Source organism: Chrysemys picta, chromosome 1 (assembly GCF_011386835.1).
Source record: "Chrysemys picta bellii isolate R12L10 chromosome 1, ASM1138683v2, whole genome shotgun sequence".
Classification (NCBI taxonomy): domain Eukaryota; kingdom Metazoa; phylum Chordata; order Testudines; family Emydidae; genus Chrysemys; species Chrysemys picta.
This window is the reverse complement of record NC_088791.1, coordinates 162,652,125-162,669,918: the sequence shown is the minus strand read 5'-3', so window position 1 is coordinate 162,669,918 and position 17,794 is coordinate 162,652,125. Positions and strand designations below refer to the sequence as shown.

At 43.6% G+C, this 17,794-nt stretch overlaps 1 long non-coding RNA gene across 4 annotated transcripts in view; it reads left to right on the top strand.

The window, feature by feature from the left end:
- Positions 1 to 7,236: 7,236 nt before the first annotated feature.
- The window catches only part of LOC112059669 (uncharacterized), a 167,316-nt gene continuing 156,758 nt past the window's right edge, over positions 7,237 to 17,794 (top strand). For all 4 annotated transcript variants that reach the window (XR_010599601.1, XR_010599603.1, XR_010599598.1 and 1 more), the window contains exon 1: positions 7,237 to 7,437. This is a non-coding gene — a long non-coding RNA (uncharacterized LOC112059669). The remainder of the gene's footprint in view (positions 7,438 to 17,794) is intronic.

The following is a 17,794-nucleotide window of genomic DNA, read 5'->3' as shown; positions in this document are numbered from 1 at the left end:
CACTTAAATCCTACTGTCTGTATTTAATAAAATCACTTTTTGTTTAGTAATTTACTCAGAGTATGTATTAATACCTGGGGGAGCAAACAACTGTGCATATCTCTCTATCAGTGTTATAGAGGGCGAACAATTTATGAGTTTGCCCTGCATAAGCTTTATGCAGGGTGAAACGGATTTATTTGGGTTTAGACCCCATTGGGAGTTGAGCATCTGAGTGCTAAAGACAAGCGCACTTCTGTACGCTGTTTTCAGGTAACTTGCAGCTTTGGGACAAGTGATTCAGACCCTGGGTCTGTGTCTGGAGCCAGACGGGAGTGTCTGGTTCAGCAAGACAGGGTGCTGGAGTCCTGAGCTGGCAGGGAAAGCAGAAGCAGGGGTAGTCTTTGCACATCGGGTGGCAGCTCCCAAGGGGGTTTCTGTGATCCAACCCGTCACACAAGGAAATATGTATATGCCTTAAAGAAGGAAATCTTGAGCACCATCTGTATCTTAAATGGAAAGCAGCCTTCACACAGGGCCGGCTTTAGGAAGTGTGGGGCCCAATTCGAACATTTTCGGCGGGGCCCCGGCGGGGATGACTAACAAAAACAAACAACAAAAAATGTAAAAAAAAAAAAAAAAAGCCTTTCATTTCTTCCATGTATTATTTAATTTCCATAACTATATAAATAATATTATATATTATGTACATTGCATCATATATGCTGTTGATCAGTTATTAATGAGCTCTGTTTCAATGGCCCCCTCATTGAAGCAGGTGTGCAGGGTTATTATTATAAGCCAGCCAGACCCTACCTCCAGTCAGTCCCTGCCCTGCAGAGCACCAGTGGACATGGGGCTGGCTGGAGGCAGGGCAGGGACTGACTGGAGGTAGGGTCTGGCTGCAGGCAGGGCAAGGGATGCGGGGCTGGCTGGAGACAGGGGTGTGTGGGGTGGGGTGGGCTGGCTGGCTTCAGGCAGGGTCACAGGGGTGTGTGGCAGGGGTTGGCAGGGCTGGAGACAGAGGAGTGTGGGACTGGCTGGCTTCAGGCAGGGGGGTGCGGCAGGGGTTGGCTGGAGACAGGGCAAGGGGTGCAGGGCTGGCTGCAGGCAGGGCAGGGGGTGTAGGGCTGGTGTGGGCAGGGGGTGCAGGGCTGGTGCGGGCAGGGGGTGCAAGGGGGTGCGGCACAGGTTGGCTGGAGACAGGGCAGAGGGTGCGGCAAGGGTTGGCTGCGGGTAGGGGGTGCGGCAGGGGCTGGCTGCAGGCAGGGGGGGGGCGGGGATGGTGCGGGCAGAACAGGGTGCAGGGCTGGTGCGGGCAGAACAGGGGGTGCAGCAGAGGCAGTCGGAGCCCCGGCCCTTTAAATAGCCCCCGAGCCTCCCGCTATCCCAGGGCTCTGGGGGCTATTTAAAGGGCCCAGGGCTCCCCTGCTTCTACCGCCCCGGCCCTGGGGAAGCGGCAGGGCTCCCGCGGCTATTTAAAGGGCCGGAAGAAGCAGCGGGAGCCCTGGACTTTTTAAATAGCCCAAAGAGCCCTGCAGCCCTACCCCAGGGCTCTGGGTAGCAATTTAAAGGGCCTGGGCTCCAGACCCTGCTGGGAGCCCCAGGCCCTTTAAATTGCCCCCTGGGGAAGCCGGGCCACACTGGTACGCCGTACCGGGGCTTGGGCGCGGGGCCCTGTTAGGCGTGGGGCCCGATTCAGGGGAATTGGTTGAATTGGCCTAAAACCGGCCCTGCCTTCACATATAGGATTTTTTTTCATTAGCCACTTCAAATTTTGACAAATGTGAAGATAGTAATCCTCTTAAGGAGAATTGTTAAGAAAGTAATCTCTAAATTGTTTCTATTGATGGAGGAAATAAAGATGCTTGTGATTTTTTTTTGTTTTGTTTTGTCTAGGGTTAGACACAGTGAAAAGTTAGGCAAGAACTATAGCACTGATTGGCCAGCTAGTAAGATATCAGGACTATGACAGAAAGATTTCAGATATTGTTGTACCGGGACAGAGACACCATGACTTGCTTATTCCAGGGAAGACCAAAATGATAGAGTATGTACTTAAGATTGGGGAAATAATCCACATATTCTCCTTTGTCTTGCCAAAAGAACTTGGCCCTCTTAACACTGCAAGAATGTAGTTATATGTCAGTATAACTTTATTGAATGCAGTTACACTAGCATGAAACTGGAGTAACTTGGTGGTAAATGAGGCCTGCTGTTGACAGCTGAGCTTGTGCAGTTAAGGCACATCTAAGACCTGGCACAGTGTGCCCTTGCATTTAGTTCAGGATGTACTGTAATGGGGCGGGGGAGTAGGGGATGAGAGAAGTGATATACTACTATATCTGCAAAAGTCAATGTGACCTGAGGTCCTATTAGAAAGAATTTACACTCAATAGAGTATTGAAGCAGAATAACAATGGAAAACCAACAAACCAACCGTGACCTGTCAGATGATGTGATTCAAATGCTCCTTGGAGAGGTATGAAGGGGATGAGTTATTTGGCAATTAACATGTGCAGTTAGAAATTAAAGTAATTCTAAAACATGGCTTCACTTAATGTAATTTCAGCTTCTAATTTTCAGTTAGATAAAGCTGGGGTCACAAGGGGTCACCACTACTGCCATAAGCTTTAAAAACAAAAACAAACAAACCAACCAACCAAACAAACAAACCTCTGCATACCTGCATGAATCTGAGGGCTTGTCTGGCCTGCTAATTAAGACAAAATGAACAGTAAGTGAGATGATTACTACATGCAAAAGTAATCTACGTTACAAACAGCAGCAGAATAAAGGCCAAAAAAAAAAAAAAAAAAAAAAATCCTATGAGTTTAGTAAGAGACATGAAGATTTCCCAGGGGCTGTCTGGTTTGAGAGAAGCTGGAAGAGAAGATGAGGACTTAAGCTACTTGTTGGCATGCAACTCTAATCTGTTAAAGAAAACCAAGCAGCATATAAAACTGGAGGCAAAAAAGTCTTAAGAGTCAATAACGAAGGGCTACACACAGCCAAACCAGTTAGCATGCAGTACTTAGTTCAGTGCTATTAGAATGGACAGACGGTGAGCACTTGTTCAATTGTCAACTATCAAACCTAAATCACCCTAACCAAAAGCTTAGGGCCTTATTATGCTATGCATTGTAACTATATATAGTAAGTCCCTACACTGAAGAGATTACAACCTAAATAGTCAAGTAGGAAAAAGAGGGTATTTCTCCATTTTATAGAGAAAGTCACACAGCAATGAAGTGACTGGCCAAACATCACACAGCATATCTGTTGCAGAAGCCAACCCTAAACACAAATCCTACCTGAGTGTTGTAACCACAAACCAATATGTGACTATATCACACACAATTATAATCTTCTTTCTAGCCTTTCAGCTTCTCCTCTTGTGTTTACCCATCACTACCTGACTGCAACACAACTCAGTAAGATTAGTGCTGAATAATTGACTTTTCCGTTTGGTGGCCAAACTGAAGAAAATCAACAGTTCCATTTCAAACCAAAACTGATTTTTTGTTTTTGTTTTTTCTTTCTGCAATTAAAACACAACATTTGTGCAGGTCAAATAAAGTGTTTCAAAGATTTTGAAATGACACATTGAAAAAAAATGTTGTAACACTTCCAAAAAAATTTCCAGGAAAAACTAATCTCCAAACGTGACCAAATTTACAAACAGTTTATGAATTTACTATTGGCCAAATTTACTATTGCCCAGCTCTAACTCTCATACTGCTGTCAAAGTTATCCATTGACCAAGATAGAGTGGAGGGTGTAGGATCCAGAAACACTCTACCCATTGTGACAAAGTTCCTCCTCCATCTTGGTGGGTTCTGCGCTTATTGGTGGATTTTCTTGCCTCAGAGATTCACCACGTGGGTTGGGGAACAGCCCAGAGACCTTCCCCTCTGGAAGAACCCACAGCCCAGGTCAATTGGGAGGTTTGGGGGGAACCCAGGCCCGCCCTCTACTCCGGGTTCCAGCCCAGGGCCCTGTGGACTGCAGCTGTCTATAGTGCCTCCTGTAACAGCTGCATGACAGCCACAACTCCCTGGGCTACTTCCCCATGGCCTCCTCCAAACACCTTCCTTATTCTCACCACAGGACCTTCCTCCTGGTGTCTGATGATGCTTGTGCTCCTCAGTCCTCCAGCAGCACACCCTCTCACTCTCAGCACCTTACACCTCTTGCTCCCAGCTCCTCACACATGCACTACAAACTGAAGTGAGCTCCTTTTAAAACCCAGATGCCCTGATTAGCCTGCCTTAATTGATTCAAGCAGCTTCTTCTTAATTGGTTCCAGGTGTCCTAATTAGCCTGCCTGCCTGAAATGGTTCTAGTAGGTTCCTGATTACTCTAATGCAGCCCCTTCTCTGGTCACTCAGGGAACAGAAAACTACTCATCCAGTGACCAGTATATTTGCCCTCTACCAGACTCCTGTACCCCACTGGTCTAGGTCTGTTACACCGTCTGCACTCACCTTTGTGGTTACATGGTAGATGTCTGTACAAAATGACCCATAGAACACTAAACCCGCCAAAAGACTTATAAAAACCAAAAAGAAAATGGAATTGAAGCAAAAAAGCAGTTTATTTAGTACATCTGATTTAAACTGATCATAAGATAAATTGGATAGCCCTGTCTGGTTGATTAGAGAAAGGAGAAAAATCTTGATGTCTAAAAATGCAAGTTCTTCTTTTGAAATGTCACGTTGTCAGTCAGCTTCTACTACTCTGTCCATAGATAAGGGTCTCCCTTGCTGACCCTGTCCATTAAGCCCCTCTGATCCTGGACAACCACTCCCACTTTCCAAATCAGTTTTCTCCACTTATCTACACACACACACACACACACACACACACACACCAGTTTGGATCTCTGCATTCTGTAAGATGTCATTGTGGATACAAGGACCTTGAATAAAAAACATTTGTGGTTCCAGTGCTTAACAAACTAGTAAACTTGACAGAACATTTAGACTAGCTCTAGCCTGTTCTGAGTTAGGCCCTTTGTGAAGCTCTCTAAGCCCCCCCCCCTTTTTTTTTTTGGTAATACACTATGAATTTTTAGATCAGTCCCCAAACTTTGCCTCATACTCTCCTTCTATTCAAAAACAGAATTTTCCAAGGATAACACTGAGACCCATGTGGGAAACAGTTAAGCTATAGGTGTCCGTTCATAGGCCATTGGCTGTGGAAGGTGAGGAAATAAAACACAAACTGCCATTAGGAAATAAAAATACGTAAAAATGGCTGAGTTAACCAGTCAGGATGTTAACGGTAAATAAAATCATTCTCTGAAGAAAAGCATCTACAGCTATAGACCAACTCGACAGATCATGAATGACTTATGAATATATATTGGTACCTCGGGAAGCAAAACAAAGTCTTGCATGGCCCTGCCTATGCTCTGCCTCCAGACCTCCTCCTGCTTCCCCTCCCCCCCCCCCCCCCCCCCGGCACAGACTGTGGGGGTCTAGGCTGGGGCTAGTGCGGCCCGGCCTGTGGCCAGGGACTCTGGGTGGCTGGAGCCGGTGCTCGTGCTGCCTGCCTGGCACTCCAGGGTTGGGGAGGGGGGTCACGTGCAGTCTACCCAGCGCTCTGGAGGCTGGGGGACTGGTGGCCGCAGGGGGGAGCTGGCTCTGATCTCCGGCAAGGGGAGGTGACTGGGAGGTGTGGGGGCCTGAGCAGAAGGGGTGGAGTGGGCCCAGTGTTCACCCACTGCCCATGCTCAGTGGCTTGCCTGAGGTCAAATAGGAAATCTGTGTCAGAGCAAGGAATTGAACCTGGGTTTCCTAGTTTCTTAACTAGTGCTAGGGTTACCATTCGTCCGGATTTACCCGGACATGTCCTCCTTTTGTGTGCTAAAAATAGCGTCCGGGGGGAATTTGTAAAGCACTCACAATGTCCGGGATTAGCAGAGCGAGTGGCTGGGAGGGCTGCAGGGAAGTCCCGGGCTGGACTCAGGAGCAGCTGTAGAGGAGCCGGATCCGCCCTGCATTCTGAGCCAGCAGCTCCCTTGCAGCCCAGTCCAGCAGCACTGTGCAGGGCCAGACCGGGTTTTGTTGTGCAGGGCCAGGGACCAGGTTTTGTTGTGCTGGGGAGCTCAGCCACGTGTCTGGCTCGGCTGCACAGAGCCCAACACTCTGTTCTGAGCAGCAGGGTAAGGAGGTCAGGGGGCAGGAAGGTTCTGGAGGTGGAGGTCAAGAAACGGGGGGGGCTTTTTGGGGGGAGTGGAGAAAGTTTTGGGCAGTCAGGGTACAGGTAGGGGGTAGGGTCCTGGGGGGCAGTTGGGGGGGGTCTTAGGAGGGGGCAGTTAGGGGACAAGGAACAGGGAGTCTTAGGTAGGGGGTGGGGTTCTGGAGGGCAGTTAGGAGCAGGGGTCCCAGGAGGGGGCAGTCAGGGGACAAGGAGCAGGGGGGGAGTGTTTGGGAGTTCTGGGGGGGGGCTGTCAGGTGGCAGGGGTGGGGAGATGGATCGGAGCAGTCAGGGGACAGGGAGCAGAGGGGTTTAGATGGGTTGGGAGTTCTGGGGGGGGCTGTCAGGGGGTGGGGAGTGGTTGGATGGGGCGTGGGAGTCCCAGGGGTCTGTCTGGGGGTGGGGGTGTGGATAAGGGTTGGGGCAGTCAGGGGACAAGAGGCAGGGAGGCTTAGATAGGGAGTGGAGTCCTGGGGGGCAGTTAGGGGCAGGGGTCCCAGGAGGGGGCAGTCAGGGGACAAGGAACGGGGGGAGGGTTGGGGGTTCTGGGGGGGCGGGAAGTGGGAGGGGCAGGGGCGGGGCTAGGGCGGGGCTCCTCCCGTCCTCTTTTTTTCTTGCTGAAATATGGTAACCCTACTAGTGCACTAATTGCTGGACTATCCTTCTTTGCCAAAAAGTAATGCTGATTTTAGTAAGCTCCTCAGGATATTGCACTGTCAAAAGAGTGTGTGGATACATCATGAGGAAGAAGGACAAAGTATGCAGGTAAGTAACCAAGCTATAACGTCATGAAAACCAAGAATGCTTATGGTCAAGAATTCTGTGATTAAAAAAGTCACTGCCTTAAGAAAGAATAGACAGGAAAAAAAAGATGAAAGCTTTGATTACTACAGATCTGAACAACAACCACAAGTGCATTTGTCAGGTAATCCATCTTAAATGACTGAAACCTAAACAGTTGTTCGAGCATGCCAGGTCTGAACAAACATAGTGCTGGCTGGACAGATAGTAAGCTATCAGGACTGTGCCATAGGTTAAGGAACTGTAAAAAGAGGGCATGGCTGAACTCTTGGCTTTACTAGATAAAACTAAACAGCTCCCAATAACAAGGAAATGGAGGATAAAGACAAGCGCTCCAGAGTAAATGGAAGGAAAAAATGAAGCAATATCGGGATGAGTTTCAGGACTCACTGGAGCAAAGAAAGTGTAAGCTAAAGGTAATTGCAGTGCTGGGAGGCTAAATCACACTATCAGGTGAGAACTGCAAATGAAACCAGGCCACTGGCAGCATGTTGTCTTTTTCCTGTGGTCTTCATAAATACAGAAAGATGAGGTGTGGAGGCAAACACCTTCACAAAAGTCAGGAGACATGCTCTAGATTTGTGAGCACAACACCAAGTCATGTAATGATCTCTAGGAAAGTAGGTGATCTGACACTTCCCTTGTTTCTTGGCTTAACTGTGACTCTAACTAAAATATCTAAACTTAAATATCCTATTGGCAGTAAAAATCAATGAGCATATACAGCCTCAGAATAGTAAGTAGCAAAACTGTCTATAAATAGGACAAAGTAAATGTATTTCTGCAAGGTGAGATTCATGGAAAAAACTGTTAATATTTAAACAAATTACACTGGTCTACAATTTTTGAGAAGTCGTCTGCTTCAGAGATAAAATGTGCTATTTATTATGTATTTGATGTGCTGAATTCAAATATGACAATTAAAACAACTGATTGGCTACTGTTTCTAAGATATTTAAGTTTTTACATTTTATGTCTATGTATATTGTGTAGATAGTAGAGTTTTAATCCTAAATTGTAAACCTAGGTCTTTTCATGTGTTTATGGTTGCTTTACATGATAATATTTCACCTGTCCTGTTTATGTAACACTTTAAAAATCAGCAAAAGGGTTATATAAATAAAATTTATTAGGAAACAAAAGGCAAAAAACTATTCTGTACATAGTTTAATCCTATTCAGTGTCTACTCAGCGCTTTTTGGCTTGTCTCTTGTATTCATTAAATGGAGCATCTCTTGTCACTGTCCAGCAATAGTCTGAAAGCATTGATGGGCTCCATTTGCCCTGATAGCGTTTCTCCATTGTTGCAATGTCCTGGTGAAATCGCTCGCCGTGCTCGTCGCTCACTGCTCTGCAGTTCGGTGGAAAAAAAATCTAGATGAGAGTGCAAAAAATGTATCTTTAGTGACATGTTGCAACCAAGGCTTTTGTATGCCTTGAGGAGGTTTTCCACCAACAACCTGTAGTTGTCTGCCTTATTGTTTCCAAGAAAATTTATTGCCACTAACTGCAAGGCTTTCCATGCCGTCTTTTCCTTGCCACGCAGTGCATGGTCAAATGCATCATCTCGAAGAAGTTCACGAATCTGAGGATCAACAAAGACACCTTCCTTTATCTTAGCTTCACTTAACCTTGGAAATTTTCCACCGAGGTACTTGAATGCTGCTTGTGTTTTGTCAATGGCCTTGACAAAGTTCTTCATCAGACCCAGCTTGATGTGTAAGGGTGGTAACAAAATCTTCCTTGATTCAGCAAGTGGTGGATGCTGAACACTTTTCCTCCCAGGCTCCAATGGCCAATCTTTCTTAATGTAGTGGGAATCTCTTGCACGACTATCCCATTCACAGAGAAAACAGCAGGACTTTGTGTATCCAGTCTGCAGACCAAGCAAGAGAGCAACAACCTTCAAATCGCCACAAAGCTGCCACTGATGTTGATCATAGATCCTTTTGATGGTCACGGAACATGGAAACCCTAACATCACCTGCCAGGAGATTCCACTGCTGTAGTCTGGAGCCCAACAGCTCTGCCTTACTCTTGGGTAGTTCCAAATCCCTGACAAGGTCATTCATTTCACCTTGTGTTATGAGGTGTGGTTCAGAGGAGGAGGATGGGAGAAAATGTGGGTCCTGTGACACTGATGGTTCAGGACCAGAAGTTTCATCCTCTTCCTCTTCCAAGTCTGACTCAAGTGAGAATGATTCTGGTGCATCAGGAACCGGCAGTCCTTCTCCGTGGGGTACTGGGCGTATAGCTGATGGACTGTTTGGATAATGCACAGTCCACTTTTTCTTCTTTGACACACCTTTCCCAACTGGAGGCACCATGCAGAAGTAACAATTGCTAGTATGATCTGTTGGCTCTCTCCAAATCATTGGCACTGCAAAAGGCATAGATTTCCTTTTTCTGTTCAACCACTGGTGAAGATTTGTTGCACAAGTGTTGCAGCATATGTGTGGGGCCCACCTCTGGTCCTGATCTCCTATTTTGCAGCCAAAATAAAGGTGATAGGCTTTCTTAACCATAGTGGTTATACTGCGCTTTTGTGATGCAAAAGTCACTTCACCACAAACATAGCAGAAGTTATCTGCACTGTTCACACAAGTACGAGGCATCTCTGCTCACTTTGGCTAAACAGAAATGTGTCCCTTTGCAAAATCAAACACTGACAAATAAGAGAGCACGACACTGTATGATTTCTAGAGCTGATATAGGGCAATTTGTTCAGCAGAGTGTTGTAAGCTCCGTTATGATTGCATCATCCATGACTTCTAGGAATAACACGATACAACTCATATCATGTATGACGCAATACCAGCTTCAGATTGCATCATTCATTGTTTTGCCTAAAAAGCAAGTACTGTCCAAACGCAGTCAAAGATGTATTTTAGTCATTTCTGGTTTAAATTGAGATCCCTTCCCTTTATAACTCACTTATCCTCCGCCATTCCCAAGTCAAGGGTCGTATATACTGATCCAATAGCATATCTTGAAAACTAGAGCCGATCAACAATTTTAAGCATCATTTTCATTCTCAGTGACCCAGAATTAGTAAAGTTTGACTACATTTATTTCAGAAGCAGTTTGGCTGTAGAGCAGTGTTACATTTAGTCTCCAGTCCATGTTAAAAATAAAGCTCCTCCAAATGCAAGTACCTAAACTCAAATATTTCCACCTCTTCACCACCACTTAATCAGATGTTTTTTGAAAAATGTAGCCAAATGTATGTGTCAAAATGTTTTCTCCTTCTCCATGACAGTGTTGACATGTAAATTAACAAGGTCACTTATTTCAGTTGTGAAGACCAACTGAATTAAATCCTTCTATGAGCCACGTGAATAAAAAAATGCTTCAATACTTCTGTGCTTGCTGATCCTTCAAGTCACCCAACTAACATCAGAGAAATGCCCTAAGTTCTCATGAGAGAGATAAGGTAGGTGAGGTAATGTCTTTTATTGCACCAACTTCTGTTGGTGGAAAGTACAAGTTTTTGAGCGACACAGAGTTCTTCTTCAGGTCTGGAGAAGGAAATCAGAGTGTCTGAACTAAATAAAAGTTGGGACTGACTATTAAGCATAAGGGGTAACTGTTATAGGAGGCTACTTGAAATGGAGTGGGCAATAAGGGTTAAATTGTTATGCAAAAGTAGTTTGAAGTGGGCCATTAAGGGATAGTAGGGATAAATTGTTGTAATGTTCCATGGAATGATCCATGAAACCAGTGTCCATGGTTTTAGTGTCTAGCAGCATTATAACTAAGTTCTCACTCAGGCTTGCCTTTTGAATGTGTTGTGCAGGTTTCCTTTGAGGATGGGTACTGAAAGATCAGATATAGAGTGATCCCCTTCCAAAAATTGTTTGCTCTTGGGTGGTATGGTGTTTTTATCTCATCATTTTTCTATGTAATTTCCTTTGAGAATATAGTGATTTTCTGGCTTCATCCACATACTTGTTTTTGGAGCATTTGATGAGATACACCACCTTCCACCAACAGCTGTTGGTCCAATAAAGATAATACCTCACCTATCTTGTCTCTCTCATATCCGGAGACCAACGTGGCTACAACCATGTGCAAAAAACTTGATTCTCATAGTTCTTTTCCTCATGGTGGCATCGCTGCAAATGATCCTGTAAACTTGACTTCTTGCTTTCTATATTTGTCATTTAATGGAGTGTGAAGTTATTTCTGAATCTCACAAGATTAAGACAAACTTTCTTACGTGAAAAAAACCAAAATCAGCCTACTGTGCTTGTTAAAACCTCTGTTTCTGTGGGGGTATTTCATACTGATTAAATTAATATCTTCAATCTGCACATGCATTAAATGCGTAAAGCAACAGCTAAATGCAGCTAAATAAACAGTCTCTGTAGTAAGTAGTTGGCATTAATATTGGAAAACCAAATTAACAAATGGTTAAGATTTTTTTTTTGTTTTGGCATCTGTTACAAGTTATATATATGAAATCTATATGATGACCCACAGACTGAGACATAAAACATCTTTAGTAATAGTTTTCTCTCTTATTCTTCGCCAGCAGTGTAGGTGATAGTTTGTAGTGGATACCTCATTAGCTTTGGCTTAGTGTGTTGGGAATAGATACTGAAAATAATCACCAACTATAGCAGCTCAAAAAGGAAACTGAAAGATTGGCTGAAGAGAATCCTGGTAGCAGAGAACTGTTCCACATCAATTTAATTAATTTATTACTTGAACAGAATGGATGAACTGGAGATACAATCTGTATGAAATTGCAGGAAGTCTTGACTGCAGCCCAGATGCCACAAAAACCACAACCTGATTTTTAAGAGCTTCAGTGGATACATAAGAAATGAGTGATGTGGTTGGTAAAATACTCAGCATTATTTTTCATACAAAATAAGTCACTAAGAAGGATTCTAAGTTTATTGGGAAAAGCTGATGATTGAGTTATTCTTGCCTCCGTCCTAAACTTGCTATTCTCTCCTTGGGCGAGTCACTACCATTCTCTATGCCTCAGTTTACCCATCTGTCACACCGAATTACCAGTTGTGGTGGCTAAAGTGTTTAGGGAACTAGCCTTGTGTTGGCAAACCTCTTAAAGATCTTTGGGTGAAAGCACCTTAATGGCAAACTACAGAATAAACTTGTGTCTTTCCTGCACAGCCTGTGTAGTACTGAACAACAGAAAATAAAGATGGAAAGTAATTCCTGTCACACATTTTAAAAACAAATAGTTGTTAGCCACTATGCTTGAACTGTTGAAATAATCTGTCAACAAACTAAAGTCAGGGTATAGATAACCAATGCCAATGTTTAAAGAACAATAATAAAGATAAGAAGTGGGATGGAAGGAAAGTCATTAATGTCCCATCATTACTTTATGGGGGCCTACACTGACGTTTCCATAAACTTTCATCACAGGCACTGTGTCCCCCTTGCCACAGAAGGTCCCATACAGTGATGCTTCCACATACGGATGGAATGGCCTGTATTCATTACCCAGACTTCAATCTCACTCAGCTTTTGCTTGAATTTAATGTTTATTTTAAGACACTTTTCCAGGATGTCTGGAGTTGCCATGGCCACCAGGATGAGGTCATAGCTTTGTTCCTATTTCAGTTTGCACAAGCAATTCTTTTTATCATAAATGCATTTCCATTGTTTAAGACGGAGCAGGAGAATGCTGAGCTTTTCTTATCTAGCCATAAATAAGTCATGATTTCTATATCAACAGAGTATTCACGTAAATTGCTGCAGCCAACAGTTTCTCTTAGTATGGGGGAAAATATTCAGACATGCCGCTAATAACAAATTCTGTTCATCCCTTGTCTCCATGCTAACACACTATCCCCAGGTGAATCAGTTATTGAATAATGTTTAGTCAACAAGTTTAAATGCTTACTCATTGCTTGGAGAACCACCGATTCATGTCTATCAAAGATGTAAGGCCTAATTTCATTCTAATTTTATAAATACTAAAATGGCATAAATCCTTTAGCGTCAATAAGTTATGGATTAGGCATTGGAATGGCATTCAAATGCTTGGGTTTTATGTCTGCTTTTCTCACTGTCTGGTTTTGATTTTAGAGAAATTATTTGTTCAAACCACAAAGTTTTCAACACATCCATAAATCCTTACCATCCTTAATCTATGGCTGGCCTGGACCACATTATACATTGCAAGTATAAAGAATGTTTTTAGGTCCTGTTAAGCTCCCTGACCTTCACGTTTTCAAGAAAAAAAAAATACATTGCAACAGCTTAAATAAGAGGTGGGGAAATAACACTTTTTGCAGCCACAAAACAATCTATTTTTGACCTTCTAGTACTCTGAAAAGGTCAGACTGATATAAACTAAATTGATTATAAAATTGCTTTTGGGCCGAGCCGTTGTGTGTCTGAAGCAAACTTTTACGCTCATATTATATCCCATTGAAACACTAGGGCTGTAATGGAAATGCTGACAGACTATTTAGTATGGAGGCAATAGTGGGAGTGCACCATAAAACGTTGCTTTTGGCTATAAATTATACTAACACAATAAAAGTATCTTAATTAAACCACCGTTAAAGGAATAAATCTATTAGAAGAATCAACTTCTTTAACAGTTGTGCTGCAGGTGGTCAAACAAATAAGCAAGCCTCCTTATATCACTGTGTAATAAAGAAGGCAGCTAGAAATGGAATTACTGTAATTACCTGAAGTGTACCCCTCGAACAAGGGAATTTTTCCCTAGTTACTGGCGACGCTCACAAGGACCTTTTTGCTTTATACTTGACTCAGTATGAAATCTTCTATTTCAATTAAAATCCAAGGGATATTCGGAGAATACAATAGATAAGATGTCTTCATGTAACTTAATGGGATTACAAGTGACTTGGGAAATAAAGGCTGGTATTTACCATGGAAGAGATGGGATAAAGTTGGGTAAAGCATTCACAGTGTGTATCGATTTTGCATTAACTGTCCACTTTCTTTACTGTGTATAAAGTGAAGGGCTCCAGTCAGGATGCACAAAGCTGGTTTGTCAAAAAGTACTTGATTTCTGGTTGTGTTTGGTGGCTCAGCTAATTGGCCATACTTTAGGTAGCCAGTCTGCTGTGGCTTACAATAACGGAACAATACTCGTTTTGAAGAGACAAAAAACAAGCACACACATGAAGTAGCAGTATTAAATCATGTTAATATGATCATGGTGCAAAATCTAGCTTATTTTTGAGCAAGGGAGGGTGGGGACAGGAGTGAAATCTTATCTACAGAAGAAAGCTGTACTGGTAGACAAGGCCTGTAGACCATGTAGACGAGGCCTTTGTAGATTATTTGTCTGGGGGGATTGTGGGAAGTAACCAAGGTTCAGTGGTCCTGGAAAGAACCCCAAAGCAGGCCTTAATTACTGTTCCTTAAAGGAATAATAGTGTGGAATCAAACCTACTTCAGTATATGGCAGCTTCATTTCAAAGCTCTGCATTTGGGATATACCTTCCTCTGTTTGAATATGTGATATACATGCTATATTGTACTTGCTCTGCATGCCATCTGAAATTAAGGGTAACAATTGATTTTGATGGGAAACAACAACAAAAAATAAACCCAGATATTGACCTTGCTCTTCAGAAGTGAAAGCACCGTAGTTGCTGCTTCTGTCCCACTGCCATAGACAATGACATTAATCTGATTGATGGAAAATTTAGGATTAGATTCAAGTAGAGTCCTACTTAAATCTTTCTTGTGCTCTACTATTGCATTTTGCTCAAGGAATAGATGAGAGCACTATAGATTCAGTCATGTAGTCTTACCCTGTTGAAGTAGCAGAAAGCAATGAGAGCTGATAGAGTAACATTAGCATTTTAAAGGGGTGGTTACTAAGTTCTTACAAAGGGTATGTCTACACTGGCAGAGCTACAGCACCAGGAGTTACAGCGCCGCTCAGAGAGCGCTGAAGGGAAACCGCTGTTGTGTGTTCACACTGTCAGCTGCCTGCGCAAGAGTGTGTTCACACTTGCGGCACTTGCAGTGGTATTCAGAGCGGTACACTCTGGGCAGCTGTCCCACAGAGCATCTCTTCCTTTTCTGCCGCTAAGAGTTGTGGGAAGGCAGAGGGGGCCGTGAGTCATCCTTGGTCCTGTCCCAATGCCCCATGATGCATTGCTTTGCATCCCAGCAATGCCTGTGCTTCTGTCCGCATTTGGCGTCATGTTTCAATGGTTTGTGTACTGTGCGCTCTGACTCTTCGGTCTGCAGGAATGGATCCTGCACTGTAGACCAGAATGCTGCTCACTCTGACCAACACATCACGAGTGGCAGTGGAGTTATTTCTTAAACTACAAAGGCAAGAGGAGTGCGACATTGATCTCGCCATGCATAGCAGCTATCACATGAGATTGCTTGTGGCATTCACGGAGGTGCTGACCACCGTGGAATGCCGCTTTTGGGCTCAAGAAACAAGCACTGAGTGGTGGGATCACATTGTCATGCACGTCTGGGATGACGAGCAGCAGCTGCAGAACTTTCAGATGAGAAAAGCCACATTCATGGGACTAGTATCAGAGGGGTAGCCATGTTAGTCTGGATCTGTAAAAAGCACTAGAGAGTCCTGTGGCACCTTTAAGACTAACAGATGTATTGGAGCATAAGCTTTCGTGGGGGAATACCCACTTCCTCCTCCTGGCTCGGTCCACTCTTGACTGGCACATTAGCCACTGAAGTATCCACAGTCGCCTTCGCACTCGAGGTGGGGTTGCCACCAAGTATCACGTCCAGCTCTTTGTAGAACCAGCAGCTCATGGGTGCAGCACTGGAGCGGCAGTTTGCCTCCAGCGCCTTTGGAAGGTGTTCCGCAGCTCCTTCACTTTGACCCTGCACTGAAGGGTGTCCCGGTCATGGCCTTTTTCTGTCATGCATCGTGAAATCTGTCCATAGGTATCGCGTAATTCCTATGCCTGGAGTGCAGCTGTGACTGCACTGCCTCCTCTCCCCAAATGCTGATGAGGTCCAGCAGCTCGACATTGCTCCAAGCGGAGGATTGCCTAGTGCGTGGAGCAGGCCTGGCTACCTGGAAAGATGCACTGCGACCACTGCACGCATCACCGAGCAAACAGGAAGGGGACTTTCAAAATTCCAAAGGAATTTACGGGGTGGGGATGACGGTTCGTCACCTGAGGGCAGGGCAGTAGAGTTCGCATTGTGGGACACCTTCTGGAGACCAATCGCAGCACTGTAATCAACCACGGTGTCTACACTGGCACCACAGTGCGGTAGCCCCAGTGCAGAAAGCTCTACACCCCTTGCTGGGGTGGTTTTTTTACAGCGCTACAACTGCGCAGCTTCTGCACACTAAGTGGCTTGGCAGTGTGTACACCTCGGGAGTTACACCACAGAAAGCTGCTTTACTGCACAGAAACTTGCCAGTGTAAACAAGGCCAGAGACTTGGTTTTTGAGCGCCTATTCTTTCAATGACTGATTGTACACAGAAAGGTGTCTGCTGAATTGCCTCTATCGGGTTCTTTTCAATTAAAGTTTTTTTCTTTCAAATGAGAGCAGTAACTGATGCTGGTTACCATTTTCATGAGGCAGTTTCAGGGTAGGGTGTATTATTTCTAATAAACATTTAGTAACTATGGTGTCTATCTTTCTGAGAGATTATTATTATAAAGATTATTATTATTTTCTCTTAATCAGTTATGGAAATTTGTGTTATTTAATGGAGTAAACATGTAGTTGGATCTGAACTGCTAAAAATCCCTTTTTTCTTTGTTGCACTACTTGATATTCCAGCAGTGTTTCTTCTCTGACCATCTGATCTTTCCCGTGCTAAAGAAACGTTGATCTCATAATGTTCTGCAGTTTCACGGCACTTTGTGTGTAATTACTTGTGTATTTTGAAGGATTTAAATGTGTTTCAAAATTGGTGTGGGCTTGAATTCAGAAGACTCAAAAGAGGGTAAAGTGAGGTACAAAGATTTTAAAACTGATATTAGCTTCTACCCTATAACTTAAAATTTAGATGTCCCAATGAGATTTTAACAGTTGGAAAGTTCAAACCCTCTGACTTATTTGCAGTCCATATTTTTTAGTTTGTACATTAGACTTAAGTAATTAAAAACCTCCTACCAAAACAACTAATCATTATGAAGCTTTCTCAATATGATATGTTTGATACACCTCCATGGGATACCCACATGGTTTGGGAAGCCCAACTTGTCAAAGAATAGGACAGAAAGAAAATAACCCCAATATTACTGGGTAATGAGCATTACTTACCTGGTACAATCTTGATATTCTGTATTGAACCAGTAGCCTAGCTTGGAGCTAATGTACTCTTTTTGCTATGGTAGCTGTTGTATTTCAATTGAAAAGTTATGGGCTCCTCAGTTTGTGCCCATTAAAATTATAGAAATTATCATCTTCAGAAGCTGTGGGTGTTAAAGATGGTAGAAAAAAAAAAGAAACAAACTGTCAGATATCTTAGAACTGAAATGTTCTAGCCACATATATCCTAGCAAAACTTAATTACAAAATCATTCTGCCTTTCTAAAATATTTCCTGAATATACCTATTATGGTAGCAGCTAGGAATCCCCAAAAAAGGATAATGAGCCCATTGTGCTAGGCACTGTACAGATAGGTAACAATAGTCACTCGCAATTTCCATTAGACACCAGAAGCAACAGTGGAATAAAACAAAGAGTGGCATGACTTGGGAAGATGAGAGAACAACAACAAAAATTAAGCAGGAATCACTACTGGTATTTAATTATTCTAGATGCAATCAGATAAGATTAGTGGTTACTTTGTTTCCAGAAATTCTGTAGTATGGTTACTCTCATTTTTT